The sequence below is a fragment of the Parasteatoda tepidariorum genome, chromosome 3 (assembly GCF_043381705.1).
Source record: "Parasteatoda tepidariorum isolate YZ-2023 chromosome 3, CAS_Ptep_4.0, whole genome shotgun sequence".
Lineage (NCBI taxonomy): Eukaryota > Metazoa > Arthropoda > Arachnida > Araneae > Theridiidae > Parasteatoda > Parasteatoda tepidariorum.
This window is the reverse complement of record NC_092206.1, coordinates 99,431,455-99,454,428: the sequence shown is the minus strand read 5'-3', so window position 1 is coordinate 99,454,428 and position 22,974 is coordinate 99,431,455. Positions and strand designations below refer to the sequence as shown.

Genomic DNA, 22,974 nt, shown 5'->3' with positions numbered 1-22,974 from the left:
TTAGAGAAAGCTGCAAAATCCCTTTACTTTTTTGTTTGCATTTCGAACGAAAAACTCAGACAAATTCAACGGATTTTATCAGTAGAAATTAAACTAAAGAACGCATGTGGTAATGTATGGTTAAAATTACTTTCATAATAAATGCAACTATAATTTTATACATAAATTGAGCCTTTTTTAGTCGAAAATGTATGTAGCATGATAATGTAACACTGGATAATGTTTTGCTCGATTCTCGCTTTCTATGCAGATTTCTTTTGTAGTTAATAAAATAAATAGTAGATGCTAGTATATAAGATAAAGCTGTGTGAATAGCTATTTTAATAATGTCTAATGTTTATGAATTTAAAACCTGTTTTGTGTTGTTTAAGTATTTCAAAAGGTGTTTTTCTATTCAACGAATTTTCCACAGAACGAACTTATTATCGGGATTTAGTGACTTCGTTAAATAGAGGTCCAACTGTTCAAACTACGATAATATTCTCATTTGAATTCTGTTAAATTTTCAGATTATACAAGGGTTGCACAAAAAAAGGGAAACACCTCGAATTGACAACACTAATTTTATGCGAACAATCTTTCTTTCAGCATCAAATGTTTTAAGGAGTTTACACGGCAAAAATGTTGGCATAATTTGAAAGATCATGCTTTCAGCTTTTAGAAATGGTGTCATTTTTAACCATGCAACACTGAGATCGACCAAAACGAAGAGAGGAAGTGAATAACTTTTTTTTATACTTTAGCACCAGTAGTTTTGACATCATTCTTTATAGGATTGCAATATTTATAATAAAATGATTTTTTTAAACTACAGTGATAATTAAAGGAAAAAAAAGCTTTTAATTTCCTAAACTCATTTTGGTCGATGTAAGTTGTGCGTGAATAGGAAGCACCAAGCATGATCTTCAAAATTGAGGCAATAGGTTTGACATGTAAAATTTTCCAAAAACATTTGATACTAAAAAAAAAAGTGTTTGCATAGAGTAAGTATAAAAGAGTTTAAGCATTTTTGTTCACTTCCTGTAGGTGTTCAATAATCTATAATGCCAAAAGTGTCTTAGTTACATAAAAAAATACTTTAAAATAAATTTGAAAAATAATTATTTGAAAAAACGATATATTTCATTAAAAAGAACAGAAGAATATGATAAAATTATCATTTGAATTTTTTGAAAAGCAACAAACTATACATAAAAAGCAACAAACTAAACTTCTATTTTTTTACAAAACTTACGAACTATAACTGTATAATAATCTGTTATATTAAATGATTATGTGGTTAATTATATCAAAAAAAATATCATTTTAAAATGATAAAAAGAACACAATTGAGAAAATGATTTTATAAATGATTTCAGAAACCGTTTTCTAATTTGCGTCTCTTTTTGTATGAATATAAGAATAAGCCAAGTAAGAGCGTTGTTTGGATAAACTAATAAAAGTCCTCATTAACCAATTTGATAAGTGAGATTCGTTGTGGATTTATTTTCGAGTAAATAAAATATTTGTAATGATAAAATGTTTTCAATTTCGCGATTTTCGATGTAACAAAGTAACCGTTCGGCCACGTCCACCCAATGAAAAATGTTTTTTTTTGTTGGTTGTGTCGTTGATTGCCGTCTTTTCGTTTTTTGGGAGAGATGGAAGTTGGATGGAGTGGCATCAGCTCAGGCTCTGTCTACGTCGTCTAACTAGGGTCGAAATTACGTGACATTCCTACAACAGCCATTAAAAGATAAAGCCCTAAAAATGAGGCTCGGCTATTGTTGGGTAATGGTAATGATTTTCGATCCCAACTTAAATACTGATATATCACGGTGGACAGGCATGATTTGTTCCTCTGAAAATCTAATAATGAAGTAATAAGATAAAAACAAATAAGATGTCGTTGTTGTCTTATGCCTCTTGTCAATTAGCCTATTTTAAGGCAGAGGGTGCTCCTCTTCTTGTTCTCCAGTGGCCCCATTGATGGCCAAGAATTTGACTTCTGCCACATACATACGTCACAGCCTGTTTTACCGGGAGGACAGATTCACTCACCATCCATCCATTCGAAGATCGTAATTTTTTCCTGAAACAGAGCAAGATCAATCTCCGATCCAGTACCCCTAAAGGTATTGATTTGCTAACAAATAAGAAAAAAACTAATCATGAAATAAGGATGCCATCAATTTCTTTTATCGTTTTGAATGAAAGATGTGTCTTTAAACGAATTCATGTCATAAATTGCATTGATGATTGTAGTGAATAGTTTATTAATTTATTTGAGGATTAAAAGCAGCAATTATTCGATATATAAGAATATCTCGCGGATTTGTCGGCTCTATCTTTTGTAATCAAAGGCGTTCATGCTTAGAAATATTTTTCATGTGAATATTCTTGTGGATTCGATCTAAATTGCCATCTTTATATTGTATATTACCAGCAATAGCTTTGTAGAAATGGCAGCGCTGTTGAGAATAATTGCTTTTAATTATATGTTATTGGATATCGATTGAAATCCATGCTTTTCACACCTTTAATCTCCGCTCGGTTGAAAAATAATCCTTCTTCATCGATCAAACAAAAGCTGTTTTCTTCATCGGTTCTTTGACAGTTATTTCTTAATAGAAGAATTTGATAGCTCAATCCATTATTTCTTTGATGAAAAAAAAAATGACGAAAATATTGCTAAATCGCTTTTTATGGTAATATCGAATTATTTAAAAAAAATACAAAAGAGTTTAAAAAAAATAATACTTTTAAGACTATTTGAAGAGCCTGTGTTTAATTTATAGATTTATAATTATTAAAACATATTGGAAAAGGAGAAAAATAACAACAACTAAGAAATCGAGAGGGGTAGATTTCATTTTAGAGTTTTGTAGTTGGAAATTTTTTGGAATCTCTTTGACTTTTTGGAACTCTACGTAAACAATCTTTCTTTTAACAGCAAATGTTTCGGAACATTTTACGCGGCAAAAAACAATTTGAAAGATCATGGCTGAACCTTTTCAGAAATGGTGTCATATTTACCCAGGCAAAATTCGGATCGATCAAAATGAGATGAGACAATTAATAATTTTTTTCTTATTTAATACCAGAGATTTTAAAATCTTTATATAGGTTTACAGTACTTATATTAGAATACTCTCATGTTGGTCGACGCAAACTTTGCATGATTAAAAATGACACCATTTATAAAAGCTGAAAGTATTATCTTTCAAATTGTATTAACAGTTTTGCCATGTCTTCCAAAATATTTACCACCAAAAGAAAGATTGTTTACATGGAGTTAATATAGAAGTATTTCTATATTTTAGTTCAGCCCCTGTAAATCCTAATAATAATAATGCTGCAATTTTTCCTTTTTTTCCTTTTAAAAAAAGGACGTGTTTATTATAAATGGGTAAATGTAGAGAAAGTGTGAGCCTACCATGCTTTGCTTTCTGTTTCTCGTGTGGTTCGATGGCTGCAAATATTCCGAAAGTCAATTTTCACTGATTTTTGATTGAAACTATGAAGTGTTATTATACTTTAAAAATACAGAATAGTAATATATTTTTCTGGGTTTTCTCTTATTTTTTTTCTTGTACTACTTTTAATTTATCTAGTTTTGCTTAGCATACTTTTTTCTACTTTCTATTGAAATTATAAATTATGTAGCTTTCAAGGCTCTGTAAATCATACTTAAAATAGTAATTTATTATATACAAAATAAGTTGTTCTTTGTTAGTCATAAATAGTGTCTCACAATGTCGCATTTACATTCATAGAGCAGTTCATTTAAATATTAATTTTCAAAACTCTTGAAAAAAAAAGTGTCTACTATTTAATTTATTGTAAGTTAAAAATCGATGAAAAATTATCATTTAGAAATAAAATTTATTCCATTTCTTTTCGTAAATGCNTTCTCTTAATTTTTTTCTTGTACTACTTTTAATTTATCTAGTTTTGCTTTGCATATTTTTTTCTACTTTCTGTTGAAATTATAAATTATGTAGCTTTCAAGGCTCTGTAAATCATACTTAAAATAGTAATTTATTATATATAAAATAAGTTGTTCTTTGTTAGTCATAAATAGTGTCTCACAATGTCGCATTTACATTCATAGAGCATTTCATTTAAATATTAATTTTCAAACTTATGAATATCTATATTTTATGTCTACTTTCATTATACTTTGTAGCATTTTTAAAACGCTTCATGCACTTTTATAACTCTTGAAAAAAAAAGTGTCTACAATTTAATTTATTGTAAGTTAAAAATCGATGAAAAATTATCATTTAGAAATAAAATGTATTCCATTTCTTTTCGTAAATGCTCATTTTTGAAATAAATTCTTTATGAAAAGAATTGCTTTATCCTCAACTATCTTAAAATATAATTTGATACAAAAAAATCAAACATCACGAAAATAACTTTTTGTTTAAAATATAGTAGTAATTAAAATAAATAAAAATGTACAAATCGCTTTACTTTTTGCGTATTTCGCTACCGAAGAAAATTTTAAAAAAATATTGCACACGATTATAAATTCGTCTATCTAAAGATAGGTCCAGGCAAAAAAATAATTTTTTATAAATAATTAATATTTCATATAATAATGGACGAAAAAAAATCGTCGTTTAAAATATAAAATTTTTTGTTGCATTATTTTAGAGAATGCAATTTTACGTGGCGAAATACAACATTTGAGCAAACTCAGTCAACTGAGAAATCGAATTTTAAGTATTTTTGAGATTCAATTTTTCAGGAAATTTTCAACTGATTTAAATTTCATTCTTTAAAATAATGAAAAAAATCGTATAGCTTACTATTTAAATTTTTCTCGACTGTTATTGAATAGCAATAAAATAAATAATAAAAAATAATAAATATTTACTAAAAAATTATTTTTTGCATGGAATTATCTCTGGATAAACGAATTTTATAATTGTGTGCAAAATCTTTTTCATTTCGCTTCGAAAGTTCTCAAGGTATAGCGAAATACGTAAATAGTAAAATTAACATAAAGATGTCCAAACTTTGGAGCCCTCTCCTGACCAAGCTATAGGGACCCTATTTCCCACATTTCGGATTTCAGCTATCCTCTATATTTTGGGGATCAGAACTCTGAGTTGTTCAAAAAAAAAAATGGTATGTTTATTCAGAGAAAGTACGCTTTTCTCTCTAATTTCGTAACTTAAAAAACTCATGCAGTAATTAATTAGCATATTTGAGGTCACCCCTTTGAGCCATTAAGAATGATTCCTAGAACGTGAAGATCCGATCATTCGATCAAAAGTCATTCCGGGTGGTTCATTTTTTTTTTGGCGCACTGTACCTTATTTCAAATACAGTCGTCCCCACTTAATCGCATATCGGATAATCGAATAACCCGCTTATACGAATTAAATTTAAATGGAACCAAATCATTTAATATGAAACTAATGATAAACTTCCCCGTTTAAAAGAATATTTGTTGTTCTTTGTCCCTGCTTAATTGCATAAAGAAGTGGTACTGAAATGAGAAAAAAAAATTTATTTTTATTTTTGAAAAAAGTTTTACCAGCTAAAGTGGAATTTCCCTTTTTCAGTTAAGATAAGGATAGACAGGTGGTTATTTCAATAGGAGCTTCTTATTCATTAGTAGTTGTTTGGGGTAAAGTTGAAAAATTAATCAAATCTTGCAGCCAGTTATACATTGAAGTAAACGAAGGGGGTTTTACCCCTCTTTGACATTTAGAATGTAAAAAAGGGATAGTGTGATTTGTCTTGTGGTCCCCTCTTGATGCACTATTAGCTTTGATAAGAAAAAGTTTCAAAAACCCAACACACTAGTGTACAGAGTGTCTTTCTCTTAAATAGAATGATTGCCTAATCCAGCGAATTACTTTGAGTGGGTTGCAAGTTGAGAGTGAAAAGGAATGATTTAAATTAATCGGAAAAAGGCAAAACAATGAATCTTAGAAACAATAAATTTAAAAAAAATCGTCAATTAAAATTGCGCATTAATTTGGAATTTCTCAAGTTTCGAAGATTAAAAAAATGAATAATAAGTAAGAAAAAAATAATTTAATTCTGAATGTGCTTGAAAGAAATACGCCCAAGTCATGAAAATTTTAGTAGAAACTGAAAGGGAATATCTAATTTTGATAAATGGATGAATTAAACGAGTATAAAAAAACAGTCTTCAATTATAGATTTTTTCGGAAGGGATCAAATAGTATTTTAGTACCTACATGATACTTTTTTCTGACATTGATTTATTTTTATGTAACTTTAAATAACATTTATATTTTATGATACTAACGCAGGCAGTTTTAATTATAATTGTTTATAGAACATAAAACTGAGTTTATTTAATCAAAATGCCATACTATGCATTAAATACCATTAAAAAGTTCAATTTCGCAAAAATCCAGAATTTAAGATTGAATACTGCACTCCCCTTTTAATCGAATAACCCGCTTAATTGCATAGATTACATATATTACAAATGACTAAGCATTTAGTTAATGTATGAGATTAGATATAGCTAATCAACTAACTAATAAAGTAAAAAAATTTCTTTAACAAAATTTTACTACCAGTTTTTTTATTTTATGTTTTCCTCTTGACTCAGAATTTAAGTAAATCGATGTTAAAAAGAGGGTGTCTTTTTCAAGAAAGAAAATATTGGCTGCATGAGTGCTTCATTACTTGGAATATTATGCAGACACAAAATAGTTACTGTATAATCCTAATTATACATAATGTATTATTAATATGAAGTATTAGTATGTAAGAGAATATCTTATTTATATAAATATTTGTATTTGTAAACGAAGTCAAAGAGTTATTTCTGACCAAGTTGGGTTTTTAACGTCAAAAATTTGCTTCTGTCATGACATGTCAAAAACCTGTCGGAAACTGTCATAATCCTGTGGCAAGATTCTTTTTTGTCATTAATGACATTTTATTCATCATGCACAGTAAACAACTAAGCATTAACAAGATTAATCATGCAAAGTCATGGACAGGTTAAATTATGCACAATACCATGGGTGCCGACTCTTTCTCCGAACAGCTATTAGACGGAACAGCTATTATAGCTATTACCTTTTGACGCAGAATGTTTATTAAACATATTTTTCATACTTCTTACAATATTTTGTATAAATTTAAGTCAAAATAAGTGAAAAATATTGTATTTAGAAATTTAATAATTTAATGTTATGAAATGCAGCATGTTTTTTACTGAGATGAAGGTAATATCTTCCAAACATCGACTGCAACACATGCATTATAATTACTACTATGATTATGGTTAATATTATATCTTTAATATGTTTATGGTCTTTTAATATGGCTAATATTATATCCTTAAAAAAATATTTAAACTATTAACTGTTTTTTTTAAAAAAACATGGTATAATTAATACTTTATGATCAATATTATTTGCTATATTATAATTATTCACTTTATATCACAGGTAATGAGTTATTAATTGTTATCAACTTAAATATTGATTTGAATTCGTTTATACCACAATTTAGGTAGATTATTTAGGTTAAATGAAGCTAAATGAACCGTGCTATAAATCGTGATTATAATACATTCCCTGATAAGTAAACTGATAATAATTTGCTAAAATCTAAATGTTTGCTTAAATGGGTTAATAGTTTTTTTCAATCTATTCAAGTGTTTAATTAAGTTATTATCAATATTTAGCATAATTATTAAAATAAATTTCTTAATACATGCTATTTTAGTATGTAATAATAATTTTTGTATGTTTGCATTCTTGCCCATACAGCTCAGCATCAGTTGAAAGAATAGATCAGTCTTATACGTTCGAAACTGAAAAAAAAAAAAAAAAAAAAAACTCGGAGTACAGAGGTTTTTGACACAAATGTTTCTGAATTTAAATTTTCAGTAATTAAACAAATTAACAGGTCAGATAAATTGCGATTTTACACACTTTTATTTATATATATTTACTATTTATAATAATAGATTACAATTTTCTACACTAAAATTTGGGGGGTTTTTGACAGTAATTATCAAAACTAAAAAAGGTTGTCAAAATAATTAAGGAGCATAATTGATTGATCCCTTGTTATTTTATATTATACTTTTATTTATAATTACTTCATTTTTATAATACTAATGATTATTTTTTATACCAAAATCTTAAATAATTGTCAAAAATTAAATTTTCAAAGGGGTTTTTTGACATGACGGTTAAAACCATGGTTAAAATCGGATAAAAATACAAATCGTCAAAAACTTGCAGTTGTGATTTTAGATATAAATCACTTTCTCTGTCAGGGGCATTGATGGGTCTAACTAGTTTCTGAAAACGACAAGTTTTTTCTTCTTCTGCTAAGTTTAATTTTAAATTGTATAGAATAATAATCACTTATTAAAAAACATTCTTTTCAAATCTCCTACATTTACATAAATCTAATACAGGTAATGTATCCAACACCATTGCTTTTCAACATTCTTTTATTCTTCTAAGTTCGTAATCAGGCAGTGTGGGCGGAAGAACAATATGTAAATACACCCACATGTCCTTACTTCCTCATAGATGTTTGTCGAGACAGTTGGAAAAAATGTTCTTTGGTCACGAAAACTTTTTTTTTTTTTTACGAGCTTAACTTGTCACAAATTGAAGGAATACGTTCGTAAAAGTTGACGTTCAAATTTGCTTATCGTCGCCCTTTTATCAATGTTATGCAATAGCGGAGGAGGTGATGAATTAAATGTTTTTTGACATTTCAAAATATTTTATTTAAATGGACATAAGCAAATCATGTTGTTCTTTGTTAAAAAAAATTCCTTATCAGACATTTCAAACAGATACTTTTTCAATTAGCAGAATTCTTATTTATCTTATATTACGTACTAAACAAACATTTAGAATTCATATTCAATTTTTTATTAAAAAAACATTACTTGAATTTCTAAAATAGTTAATTTTTCAATTTGCTTATTCGGTTCATTTTCAATATTTATTTGTTATATAACTAAACAAGCATTTAGAATTCATAACCAGAAAACGATTTTCTAGTAAATTGCTTCATTTATTAAATCGTTTTCTAAAAATAAAATCGCTCTTACTTATAATGTTTGTGTATTAATAAAATAGAATCATCATGATTGAGCAAAAGAAAATCAATTCTTGGACATATCGTATTTTTGGCATTGAGTTCCTGCTACCAGGTAAACGTAGGAGTTTAAAATTAATAATAACTAGCGTTATAATGATAACACTTGTGACTGGACTTTTAAAACAAGGGGATACATACAGGATAAGGAAAGATGCAGGAATGCTGGATCGAGGTTTAACCTAGGGGTACACAACCTTTTTGAGTGAAGGGCCACTTGCACAGCAGGTTGACTAACGAAGGGCCGCACATATATCTAGACATGTTAATGACAAATGTAGTAATGTTTATTTAAACATTAGCATTCTATTTTTTTTATCAATAAACTCAGTAATTTATTTGTAAAAAATTAAAGGTGTTCAATTATTAGAATTCATTCAAAAATAAAAAAAACTTACACTTTTTTTTTACAAAAAAAATTGCGATTTTTTTTTTACAAAAAAAATTGCGATTTTTATCATATGAACAATAGAGTTATCAAAATAAATAAACATTGAAGAAAAGAAATGTTTTTTTTCATTATATCATGCAATACGAAAATTCAGTTTAGAATTAAATTCTAATAAATTAAGAAAAAAACTGCAATGCCCACAGAATGAAAGTAGGAGAAAATTTAGTGCATAATTAAGTAATATAAATTCAAATTAAATATTTTAATTGAAGAAAATTTATAGGTTTTAAACAAAAGCCTAAAATAAAAACAAAACTGTGATAGTTCAAAATAAAATTCATTACTTATTTTGTAATGTACTTTATTATTCCACTAGTGGGCAATGCCCCCTGCTCGCTAACGCTCGCCAACCCCAGAAAATATCTTATATGGTTTGCTTCGCAAACCAAGCTCGCTTCGCTCGCTACTAACTTAGGTACATTGCAAATGCACAAAATTCTAAGAATTCAAAACAATCATTCAAATCCATATAACAACTTTTCTTTTTTAAAAAAAAATTACATCTTTTTAGTAAATACTAAGCCATTAAAATAAATTTGAATTCAAATAAATGACATGTAATTCCGTAAACCTATTAGAAATATGCTATAGTATAAAATCTTAAAGCGTAACAGCACGACTGAGACTCATTTTTCAATGAATAACTAATAACAATAATAAAACAAATAAACTCGTGATATAAATCAAAAATCGTCAAATAAATTCGTAATATATAAATTCGTGAAAAAAAAGCGCTTTCGAGAAAATACTAAAATAGAGATCTATCGACAAAGACTACTCACTTCTGCCTAGCTTAATAGTATAAGATTGCCGCAGCTGATAGGGTGAATTTCGGAAGAGATCACATTTGGTGAGAATGCTTTCTCTGGTTATTTCAGTTTCCGTTCTTAAAAGCGCTACATGTTGAGCCACCTCAGCTAGATTTGGCACGTGACATTTCTAGCGGCAACCATTGGTCTATTTTCTAGTGTTGCCATTCGGGGAGATGTAATGAGGCTTTTTTTTGTCGCCGAGTAAGAGAAATATATACATAGATTATCGTTACTCTTAATAATTTAACTATTACTATATTAAATAATAAAAATCAATGAACTCTCGTTCAAATAACGAAATTTTGTTTTAATTAAGTTTTCATGGCACATTGCTCATAAAGAATATTATGCTATGAAAACTAAACAAGCATTTATTTGTTCGGGAGGAAAAGCACACACAGTATATGTTTAAGAATTAACAAAATGTTTATTTGTTCGTTTCTTTTTCAAAGAGTTTGCCCATGAATATCATTTAAAGTACATGCGGAACGAATATGTTATTTTCTTGATAGATTTTGTTTTTACTTCAGTGTTGTGAAAAGCAGTTATTGTTAAATGTTAAAATAATGTAAAAGTGTAGTCATGTGTGTATCCTTAACAGTTGAAATAATATATAATTATTGCTTAATGACATTGCATTATTACTTCCTGTTGTCTTTAGAATTCATTTCTATTTTTAAACACTCTTTTGCTCATAAATTTAAGATTAGAATGAAGTAGTTTCGTTAAGCACTAGTTTGAAATACGGCAGGCGATTTCAATGTAGTATTTTGGATTACATTCTTTTTTTTTTCCTGCACTGAACTTTCTTTCTCTGTGTACTTTATTTTATCGCTCAAATTTAGTACCAAAAATACTAGTTAGATTTTAAATTCAGGTATTTCCTTTCTATTGTAAACTATTACTCCAAATAACCCTCACGTTGTCTCGTAAATTCATGACTATTAACCTCCATTGTTGTATTTGAAACTATCGAGAATTTTCACTATAGAATGAACTTCTTGTCAAAATAATTAATCGTTTTCCCTACCAAAAGTTATGTTGATAACTTTATATTTGAAGTATATTGACTATAAGCTAACTATATATTTGAAGTTAAAAGTTTTCGTTTTCTTATGATGTCCCTTACAGAGTACTAACTACTTTATTTATTTTGTATACTTTGCATAATTAATGTTTATAATACTTGAAATTGAAAAATAATAATCTACATTTAGTTTCCTGCATAGTATTTAAAAGTTAAATAATTTTTCTTTATAATATTATGAAAATCGCGTTGACTCAAGGTGTACAGCGTTCGCCTCCCAATGAAGTGACCCAGGTTCGAAACCTGATTATGTCTGGTCGATATAAATTTTGCAACAATCTCACAGTGTTGTAGTAAAATTTTCTCGGTGATTAACGGATCGTGGATTAGAATCCTCCTGTCACTGGACTAACCGTCGGAGGTTTTCTTGATTTTTCTCACCATGTAAAGCGAATGCAAATTATCTCCATCAAAATGTCCTTCACGAAGACTAGTTTCTTCCAATTCAGATCCCTTGTCTTCTGAGTTGAGTTAAAAATTTGTAAAGTGATAGAGTTGAATATAGAAAGTCATAAATCCTAAAATGCGTCGATGAAATAAAATAGTATTGCCTTGAAAAAAGGAGTTACGGTTGCCACAAATTATCTTCTCTTCGCTGTTCAGACACTTCTGCCTCTTCTTCATGTACCCCGGATCTTCAATAATGTCAATTTATTGACTGGATCTAGATCTTTGCATCAAAAAATGTGCCCCATCCATCTGATTCTGTAATGCCACAAAATATAGGTTTATAAATATTTTATTTGTTTAAAAACTAACTCGTCCATACTCTGTGCAGATTAAACGATTCGCGAATTCATTAAAAAACCGGTTTATTAAGTTTCCGATTAACTAATACAGATTCATTGATTTCGCAGACTCAATGATTCGCTTCCCTTTTTCTCAAGTTCTGTTTACATCAGGCTAACAGAACTCACATATTGCAAGACTATTTAAAGAAGGATTATTATTACTTTTTTTTTTATTGTGGAGCGTATAAAAATTGGTAATTTTAATTTTTAGTTTGAATATGAATACGGATAAAATGTTTTCGAAACATCTAAGATAAGAATAAAATTTTAAAAATTTAACTGGAAACAACTGACTCCAGTGAGAATTCTGTATCTAAAAAGGAAAAACAAAACAAAACTATAAACTCGTAAATAGTGAATGCAAGCTTGTATTATAAAACCTAGTCACATATTTTCATGCATCGTTTGACTTACAGAATGTCATTTTTCTTTTCTTTTCTTTTTCTTTTTTTGCTGGGACTTGTAGTTGGTAAGATGTAATAGTTCAATTTTAACGAAAAAAATCGAAATTTTGAGACTCACCCGTGCATTAAATTACTCACGGGAAAATGAGGATACCCTGTTAAATAACTCAAAAAATCAAAATTAAATCGTGTTTATCCATTGTTTTCATTCTACAGTTGAACAGTATCGTTTGATAAGATAAAATATCGCTTGATTATTTTTATTTTTATTTATTTTTTATAGAAATATAATCATAGCTCCTTTAATTTTGTTGATAAAAATCAGAAAACAATTTCAATTTTCGGAAAACAATTATTATTTTATGAAACTTTATATGCATATTTTCCATTCGAATCAGTGAGGCGTGGAATTTGAATAATATTTTTGAAGGCAATTTCAATAACCCATGGAGATATTTATTTTAAAAAATCTCATTTAAAAAATAAATAAAATTTTATTAATTAAATTAAATTGATTAAACAAAAAATTAAGTAGAGGCAAATTGCGTTCTATTCTATCGAAGAACACAATACTATTATGCCCAATAAAAATAGAATAATTTATAAGAATGCAATAGTTTTCTTTTCGATTTATAAATACTTTAATATTTTATAAATGATTTCTTAAATATTTTCATACAACGGGTGATATAACTTTAAAAACATTTATCTTCGTTTAACTTCATTACGCTATAAGTGGATTGCGGGATAATAAATAACAGTGTGTTTGTGGCAAATTTAACACTTCTTAAAAATTACATTTCAACATTTTCTTAAAAATAATATATATTATAAAATTTGTGAGGTAATAGCTTTTAAAATTCGGTGTTGAGCAACTAAAACAAATTGTGTGTCAAAACACTTCATTTCAAGTTAATTCCAAATAGAGTGTTCATACATTCTTTAAAACTTTTAGTAGTTAAATCTAAACATCAATTAATGTAGAATTTTTAGCCCAAACTCACGTGCATTCACACCATTTGCGAATTATTTTCGCATCTTAAAATACCATTTTATTGTAGAGTATGGAATGTTTTGCTTTACGTCAACAAAACCAAAATTTCGGCATCGCTGATGTTTTTAATTGTGAAATAAGGATAATTATGTTTCTTAATTGTATTAAATAATTTTATAATATTCAATTAATACTATTATTTTAATCATATTGTAAAAATAATTCCCACGTGTATCATATCTTATTTTTATTTGCTATTATAAATGTTGGCTTTTCAGAACACCGAAGATGGGGTCAACTACTTTTACACCAAGAATAGTGAAAGTAGTTTTATTACACTTTGGAATTATTTGTGGCGTTTCACTCTACCACTTTTCGTGTAAAGTGATTGCCACCATTTTTAGTGTGAAGATACACTAAAATTTTTACAGAGTAGAGGAGGATTATAGAAATTTTTTTCCTATCTACATTTAGTTAAATTTTCTACGTTATATTCATATGAAGTTTCGATATAGTTGTCATACTGATCAGAAATAGTTTTTGATGTATGAATATAACAAGCAGGTTTGAAGGGAAGAAATACTATTCTTTTTTATAAAAGAAAAAACGCTATTACACAGACACAATTTAATTTAATTTGAATTAAATATATTTCCAAAGCTTATCGATAAAAGTTTTTTTTTCTTTTTTTTCCCTAAATGGCGGGCACTTGGGGTTTGTCCCATTGGTCACAGAAATGCCAGAACTGCTACTCTCTTCTCATTACCCAGTGGGCGCCTGTGGCGAAGCCTGTAGCGTGGGCGATGCTGCTCCACCGCCTGTGGTGAAGCCACAGGTGGTGGAGCAGCGTCGCCCACTTCACACAACTACAAACCCGTTTATAGGGCGAATCACATTTACACAAAGAGGAAAGGACGTGGAACACAGAAAGAGAAAGAAACATCCATGCCCTGAGCAGGATTCGAACCCTCGGCCAGTGGCTCCGCAGTTAGACACGCTAACCACTCGGCCACCAGGTCGGCTATCTATAAAAGTAATCAGTGTTGTTTAATGCTATAAAATTAGTATAGATTTTTAATGCAATGACTGAGAGCAGGCATACGACTGAAAGCGGAAAAGCTTTTACCGTTCGGATATTCACGGGGTAATTTACATTTGACTGAAAATTCTTCCCAATTTTTATTTTACCGCTACTTAGAAAAATATTTCTCAATAACAGTATAAATTGGCAGCTATGTATAAGCAAAAGTGTCTTAATAACAGTTACCACTTAATAAAATCTTTCCCAATGAACATTCAAATTTACTGCTATATATAAGTAATTAGTATAGTGAAGAAAATTAATTGGTTTCTTTCTTTCCTTTTACGATGATTGCGACCAAATATGTCTCAGAACAACCCACGCTTAATAAAAACAAAGAATAGCCTGTCTGGGAATCAAATTCTTATCACTTTACGCATTGACATTATAATTGAAATCTTTGTAAGAGTATCTTCAGGGTCGTGAAACCAAAAACCCCATCAACAACAGCTACTGCTGCCTATAGATATTCGATTTAAGCTGGCCATTTTGTCAGGCAAATGATATAGTTTTCTTTTTTTTACTTCACATGGTGAAATACTTGACATTTTAATTCCATCAAGACTTAAACTGCATAGCACCGCCCTTCTTGATGGATTGCAACGACTTCGGTGCATCCATATCTGAATGGTTGTATCTGAATCCAGTTTTGAATAGATAATTAAATTTTGTTTTTTTAAGGTATAGTCAGTTCAAATTCTTTTTTGTCGTGATTGCAGTTTATGAGAAAGAAATTTTTTTTAATTTTTTAAACTGGCAATTATGGGCGTTCACTTTCGGTTGTTTATGAAGATAGGATGGCGGTTCACCTCTCAACTGTTTATTCATGCAAAAGAATTTTGAATTTCGTATTCAAGAGTTTAAGCAATGTAAATTATTTTCATAGCAGCAATTAGGTATTCGTTAAAATTTGAGTTTGTCATTAAAGTCTCTTAAAGCTATATTCTACCAAACCGGTAATTTTAACAAGTTTTTACTCAACAGACCTTATTTTAAGTGAAGAAGAAAAAACGCCTGGAGGTTAGAGAGAAAGAAATAGTGTTCCTTCACGGGTTAAAAACCAGAACAAATGGCTAAATTTTCATATACATGTTTTGGATAAGAATAGTTAGAGAGAAAGAAATAGTGTTCCCCTACGGGTTAAAAACCAGAACAAATGGCTAAATTTTCATATACATGTTTTGGATAAGAATAATTAGAGAGAAAGAAATAGTGTTCCCCTACGGGTTAAAAACCAGAGCAAATGGTTAAATTTTCATATACATGTTTTGGATAAGAGTAATTAGAGAGAAAGAAATAGTGTTCCTCCACGGGTTAAAAACCAGAACAAATGTTTACATTTTTATATACATGTTTTGGATAAGAATAATTAGAGAGAAAGAAATAGTGTTCCTGCACGGATTAAAAACCAGAACAAATGGTTAAATTTTTACATAGATATTTCGGATAATAATAATTGAGGAGAAAGAAATGGTGTTCCTCCACGGGTTAAAAACCAAAACAAATGGTTAAATTTTTACATTCATGTTTTGGATAAGAATAACGGCATATTTTAAAAACACTCTGATTATTTTTAAACTAATCTGCAGCAAATTAAACTAAAAGATATAATTGTATTTTAAAAGTTTTTAATAAGTTTCGGATATTTAATTTCAAATTGAATTTCAAACAATTCAATTATATATTTTGTAAAGTCTTCATTCTTACGCTGTAAATAAATTAGGAAATGTGATTTAATGTTATGGCATATTGATTAACACCATTTATACCATAATAACATGCGTGGTAAGAGTGTTGGTATAAACTTAAAATATTTATATAATTTAAAATCATAAATTACTAAATAATGAAATGCAGCATTAACTATTCTCTTTTCTTTTTATATTTACCTTATGAAAACCTTAATTTATCTTTACTAGGCTTTACAGTAAGTGTGTCTTCATGGGTGGTTCTGAGGTTTTTGATTTTTTTTTTCTTTGAAGCTAAATTTATCTTTAGTAGGAAGCTAAATTTATCGTTCAAGTTTTTTCGTGTGCTCTTAGGAAAGAATTTAAGTTTTGAATTCTTCTCTTTAAAAATAAATTTATCTATTATTTAAATATAGCTAAATTTATCATTACACTAAGGAGCTGGTTTGTCTTTGTAGTAAAGTTCATCTTTCGTGGGGAACTAAATTTATCTTTTCAGCTAAATTTATTATTTTATTGGAGTTGAATTAATAGTTGAAGGCTAAATTTATCTCTATTGCCTAGAATTAATTTTAAACTGAATTAAACCCCACGACATAGTGATTAATGAATTGAGTGCTCCATTTATTGGTTGTGAAAATTTTCAAGCCTTTATTTCGAAAAATGATTAAACTCGTTTCTCTTTAATCGTTCTTAATGCATGGATTCTTAGATACAAATGTTTAAAATAAAAAATTCCCAAATAAATACCTTTGTTTAAATAAATGTATTTCCCAAAGTGTTCACATTCGCCAGCAGCATTTATTTATTCCCAAGAGCATAACTTTTTTTTAAAAGGGTATATCGATATATATATATATATNGCGGTACTATATATATATATATTAATATATATATATATATGTATATATAAGAAGAGAATGGAATGATAACACATAGTCAATCACAGAAGACTTCTGGTTAGTAACGCACGAAACAGTCAATCAAAATTGAGAACGCATGTGTGTGAAAAAGTAGTAATTTTTAATTATGCTGTCTGCAGAAATGTTACAACTAAACTTACCAGCTAAATCTTGCTGCGATTTTTATTTTGTATTGAATGTGTGAAATATATTGAACAGAGTTTACTTTAAAATACTTATATCTTTTATAAAAAATGGATCGCCGCGAATATCTTTGGCGATATCAATAGCGACATAGGGCTGAACATAATTTAGCAGCGCAAAATTACCGGGAAAATAATCGTAGTGATCTATCAATACGCGACAGCGAAACACGCGGCGAAGAAACGTTGAAGAGTCAAGACGTTTAAATGAAAACGAATAATATGGAAAAGAAATTGATAAAAAATGTTGTATATAAGAAGGTTTTGTAAATAATTTTTAATTTTATCATTGTTTTTCTTACTTTTAATTGTTTTTTACTTACTTTCAAAAATCGTTCAGTAAGAAATATTAATTAACAGTTCATATTTGTTTGAGTTATATCATAAATAATGCATAAAAGTGCAAATCATTGGTGCACAAAATTATGTGAAAAGAAAAATCAATATAAAATGTACATGGCTAGGTTTTGTGAATATTCAGAGATCTATAGTAAATAATTTTTAATTTTATTGTTTTCACCTTATTTTTTTTTATAACAATTCAGACAAAAATGTTTATTAATCATTGGTAACATAATTTTTTCACTTTATATTTGTGTTTTTATTAGTATTCAGTATGACAAAAAAAATTGGTATAAATATACTTGAGGGTCGCCCTTGGCGAAATTGGTGACTTATGTTTGGCGCCATTCCTGTTTGCGCGGAACACAGTGGTAACAGGAATGACTGCCAAAATATAATGATATTTCAATAGAACAACGACAAAACGACTTTAATTTTGTTCACAAAGCGAACAAAAATGTAATTGCGTAGCAATTATCGGGTTTTGACGAGCGGTAGCGAGCAGGGGGAGGAGCCCTCTAGTATATATATATTATAAAAATGGTGAATAGGGTAATTTTACATTAATGGTTTCTGGTTGTGTGAAATTTGAAAGATAATTTAGCTGTGTTTATTACAGGAATTATGAATGTAAAAACAGTACTTTTACTTCGAGCTTAGATAAAAATAGGCTTAAGAGTAATTGACTACCAACTTACATTCTTTTCAAGCTTTGGTACGTAGCAGGAAAAAAAATTAATTTGTTCTAGGATATTACTCTCTTCAAGCATGTGATCATTATATTTTCGATTAGCCAGTTCAGTTAAATTTCATTTAATGACCAGTTTAGGAACTATTTCTGGATTTATTGATTACGATGGAAGAAAAAGTTAGACATTGTGAACGGCAGAGTATTCAATCTATGAAGATTTATCGCATTGTAACCGAGAGTGTCTGTTGTATCGAGAAGATTATTAATTCGATAACAACGGAATGACTTAGAAAATCGGTTTTAGCAACCTCGCGGCTATAGCATCAGTGATCATAAAAGTACAACCGTAATTAAACCACTCTCTGAAAGAGGTATTGAAAATAATTTTATGATTCCACCGTAAATGCGTGGTGTTTTAATTTATGGCCTGACACGACATAAAAGATTTTTACGGTGTGTCTAGGAATTTTTATTGTATTTTATTAAGACTACGAGGCATAACTAAGATGTGATGTTTTTGAAACCTTAGCGTGTCATTGCTCTTAAAAAGAGTTTTTCCCAAAACCTTAATTTGGTCAATTATCTCAATGACTCAGTTTTGTTGTTAAGTAGGGAATTTTTTATTAATTGTGTCAGTGGCGTAAATTTCTTCTCTTACAGTTGGACTTCGTTTATTCGAACATCTTTATTCCAAATGCCTTTGTTAATCAAAGTCGATTCCGAAATGTTAAAATTATTTTTTTTTTAAATTTTAAACCAACACTTATTTTTATTGTTTATTTTTATTTATTTATTTTTATTTATTTGTTTTTATTTTCTATTTGAGTAATATTCTGCAATAATAAAATAAACATAAAGCTTTCAATCCCTTTGACGGAGAAGAATTTTTTTTCAATATATTTTTCATACTTTTTTTTTTAATTATTATTTCGTATTAATTTGGGAGAGTAATGAATAAGTGAAACACATATTTAGGATTTTAATAATTTATGGTTAGGAAATACAGTATGAAACACCGGTGTCTTTTTCTTAATTGAAGATAAAATCTCCCAAACAATATTTCAAATTTTCACTTATTTGCAGTTATTTCGATCTAAGAGAAACATTTATTCATCATTGAAATTATTTTAATTTACAAAATCAATTATTGATGAATTTTTTTAATATGAAGGAACATTTTTTTTAAAAAACTACTTTTTTTTGGATTTTATATTTTTGTACAAATATAATTCCAATAATCAAAAAAATTTTTATTTGTAAATGATAGACTGTTTTTTATAATTAAAAAATACCAAAATATATTTTTGCTTGTTAGAGCGTCGAAAAAATATATAAACGAGACACCGGTGTCCCATTTGCATCAAAGAGTTATACTGCGTTGATACATAGAACTAATTATGAAATTCGATCTGTGGTTCAGGTCAAAATTATGATCTGTGGATGAATAAATGGATGCATGAGTGTGACCGCCCTATAAACAGGTTGTGACGTGTGTGTGGCTGAAGTTGTATTCTTGGTCATAGATGGCACAACTGAGAAAAAAAAGAAAAAAGAAATGTACCCTCTGCCTTAAACATGCTTGGTTTCATAAAGCAGATTGGCAAGTAGCATTAGGAACAACAGCAACAATTACGAAATTTTTTGTTAGTAAGTGAAGTGGGTTGTTTTGGCTTTACAGAAAAAAATTTGAAATTTTCCTTAATCATTGCTAAGCTGACCAGCATCCTGCAAACCTAAAAATAGGGTAGTAAAATTTCTAAAAAGATATTCGAAAACTCTTCGTTTCAACTTTCTAATTTAACAATCTTAGAACGGAAATCCCTGGAAGTGATTCTTTAACAGAAATCATAATTTTTTATTTATTTATTTTAAATAATTGGAGAGGTAAAGGGTGAGTTTTAGAATGCGTTTTTAGAAATTTCGCTACCAGTATCTTAGTTTTCCGGAGACGCTGGTCAGCTGAGTCATTTCATTTAGTGCAGTTTAGTTCGTTCACTAAGGCTTTTACTTCAACTAAAAGCATCATTTTTGTCTTCCTATATAAAATGTTAGTGCAAACGGAATCGGGAAAAATATATAGCATGTAAGGGTAAAATAATGAAATTAACTTAGAAAATCAATGCATTCAGCTAACAATTCAGAATTATAATGATGCTTTGAACGAGTAATTTATTCTAAGTAGGAGCTTAGAAGTGCCAATATCTGGGGCAATAGTGGGAGTTAATTTTAAAATTAAATGCCTTGGTACTTATTAGACAAAATGAAATGGTTTTACTAAATTTAACAAGTTTAATGGTTATACTAATATGCTATTGGAGATTTAAATGGTTATATTAAATTTAACAAGTATAGGGCTTTAATATTTTCAGAGTTTCGATTTTCAGAGTTTTTTGATTGAAAAGAAAGGATGTTACTAAATTTAATTATTTCGAATATGCAAAGCAAAACCGGTCCCAATAATTTCGGATAATCAAGGTCTTATACTGTATATTTTTTGGCCTCATTGTACTAAAATTTGGAGATATTTTCATACTTTTTACGAGATCTTGTCGAAGATTCGACTTGAATGCTTTTAATGATTGAATTTAAGGGTGGCGACAAACCAAAGAAAAACATGGTTACAAAACTAATATATAATATAATAATGTAATATATTTTTTCCTTTATTTCTAACCTATATAATAGTTCTAAATATTTATTATGTATACATATCCCTGTTATATGGGGACAAAGAAAGTTCTCATTTCTTTTTCACGTTAGCAGCAAAGAATTGAAACATCAAGCGTGTGAGCTTTCATAAGCATAAACGTGCATGCTTACAAATTTCTGAGTGAAAATTCTTTTCTCTGGTGGAAAACGAAAAGCTTTATAAAAAAGCGATAAGAAAAAGTGACCGGTTGTTTATCTAATTCAAGTCGCTACTTTTTTTGGGGGGGTGAGTGATGAATGATTACTTTCAGGCCTAGTTTGACTTAGTAGCGAGCGAAGTGAGCATGCAAAAGCAATCATCGGGGGNGGGGGGAGTTGGAGAGGGTCAGCAAACAGGAAACAGAGTTTAATAAATTTGATTTAGAAGTAATTCATGATCATGATGAATCAAATAAGTCAAAACAACTAAATTGAAAGTCCAATTATGAGAGTGGATCTCCCAGGATAAAAAAAAAATAATAAAAAAAACTTATTAATAAAAATTTAAGAAAATTTGTCTCAGTGTAATATGTAAATTGTTTCTCACGTATTTTGTCACTTCAACTAAAGAAACATACTTTGCCCCTCTACACACATAGGAAGTAATTAAATGTTTTTTCGATATACATATTTCGCCCTTTTTTATCTTTATAAATTCATGAAAAAGAAGAAATTTCCCAGACCTCTTTTCTCCGTAAATTTAATTTGTGTTTTTAACATATGATATTTGTTTCTTATAAACTCGATTTTAAATTATTCAAACTTTTACGATAACGAAATAAATTTAAACATCAATATGAAATGTGTGAAAATCATGTGGTGTTTATTTCAATATACTGAAAACTAAACATACGTATACTGCATTACATTTTGGATTATCTTTAAATTGTTAGTTCACTACAACTTAAATAGTGTAAGGTACTAAAACCCAGAGGTTTAGCAAACTCCTATTTTGCAAACTAGGCAACAAACCCTAGTGTTAGCAAAAGTAAATAGGCATAATCACCATCATTTTTATACGCTTTTTGCTGAAGATGCTTTCTAGTTTCTATAATTAAGGATATTATATGATTCGCAAACTAATAAATTTTATTAATTAGTTTAATTAATAAATTATAATTAAATTTCTAATTAATTAATTAGTTTGATTGTTTTCAACTCTATTGCGATTAAAATGTTTTCTCACCTCAAATATCTCTGGATTCTCGAAAAAAATTCTAGTCGGTCAATACACTACATTTGACTTTTGTAGAATAGAAACTTCCTGCCTTAAAGGCAGGAAGGAAAAACATAAAAATAATTTGGGGGAATGCATAATATCACAATTATTGTAATTTGGGTGAATAAAGTATAAAAACATAAAAATAATTTAGGTGAATAGTTTAGTTCATATTTTCTTTATTAATTTAAGTCGATTAATATCTGAGTCAAATTTCAATAAGTTTGATTCAATATGTATATTATAATATTCTAAAGTAACCAAGTATTTTTTTTTTAAATCTGTTTTGTAATACATAGACATTAGGCATATAGTGAATAGAATAAATTATTTTTTTAGAGAAATAATTTAGTTTACTCGATTAACAAATTTGATCCTTTAAGCGATTTTTTTTCCTTAAGAAATTTTTTTAAAAAGGGTTTTATTGCATATTCATCCCACCATTTTCCCATTCTTTAAATTCATTATCTTCTGCCTCACACACTACATTTTTATTTTTGAAGT

General features: G+C 28.5%; 1 protein-coding gene across 3 annotated transcripts in view; it reads left to right on the top strand.

Annotated features, from left to right (window-relative positions):
- Window positions 1-22,974, top strand: part of LOC107454760 (ankyrin repeat domain containing protein 6 diego) — a 123,222-nt gene that overhangs the window by 6,418 nt on the left and 93,830 nt on the right. The window lies entirely within an intron of this gene.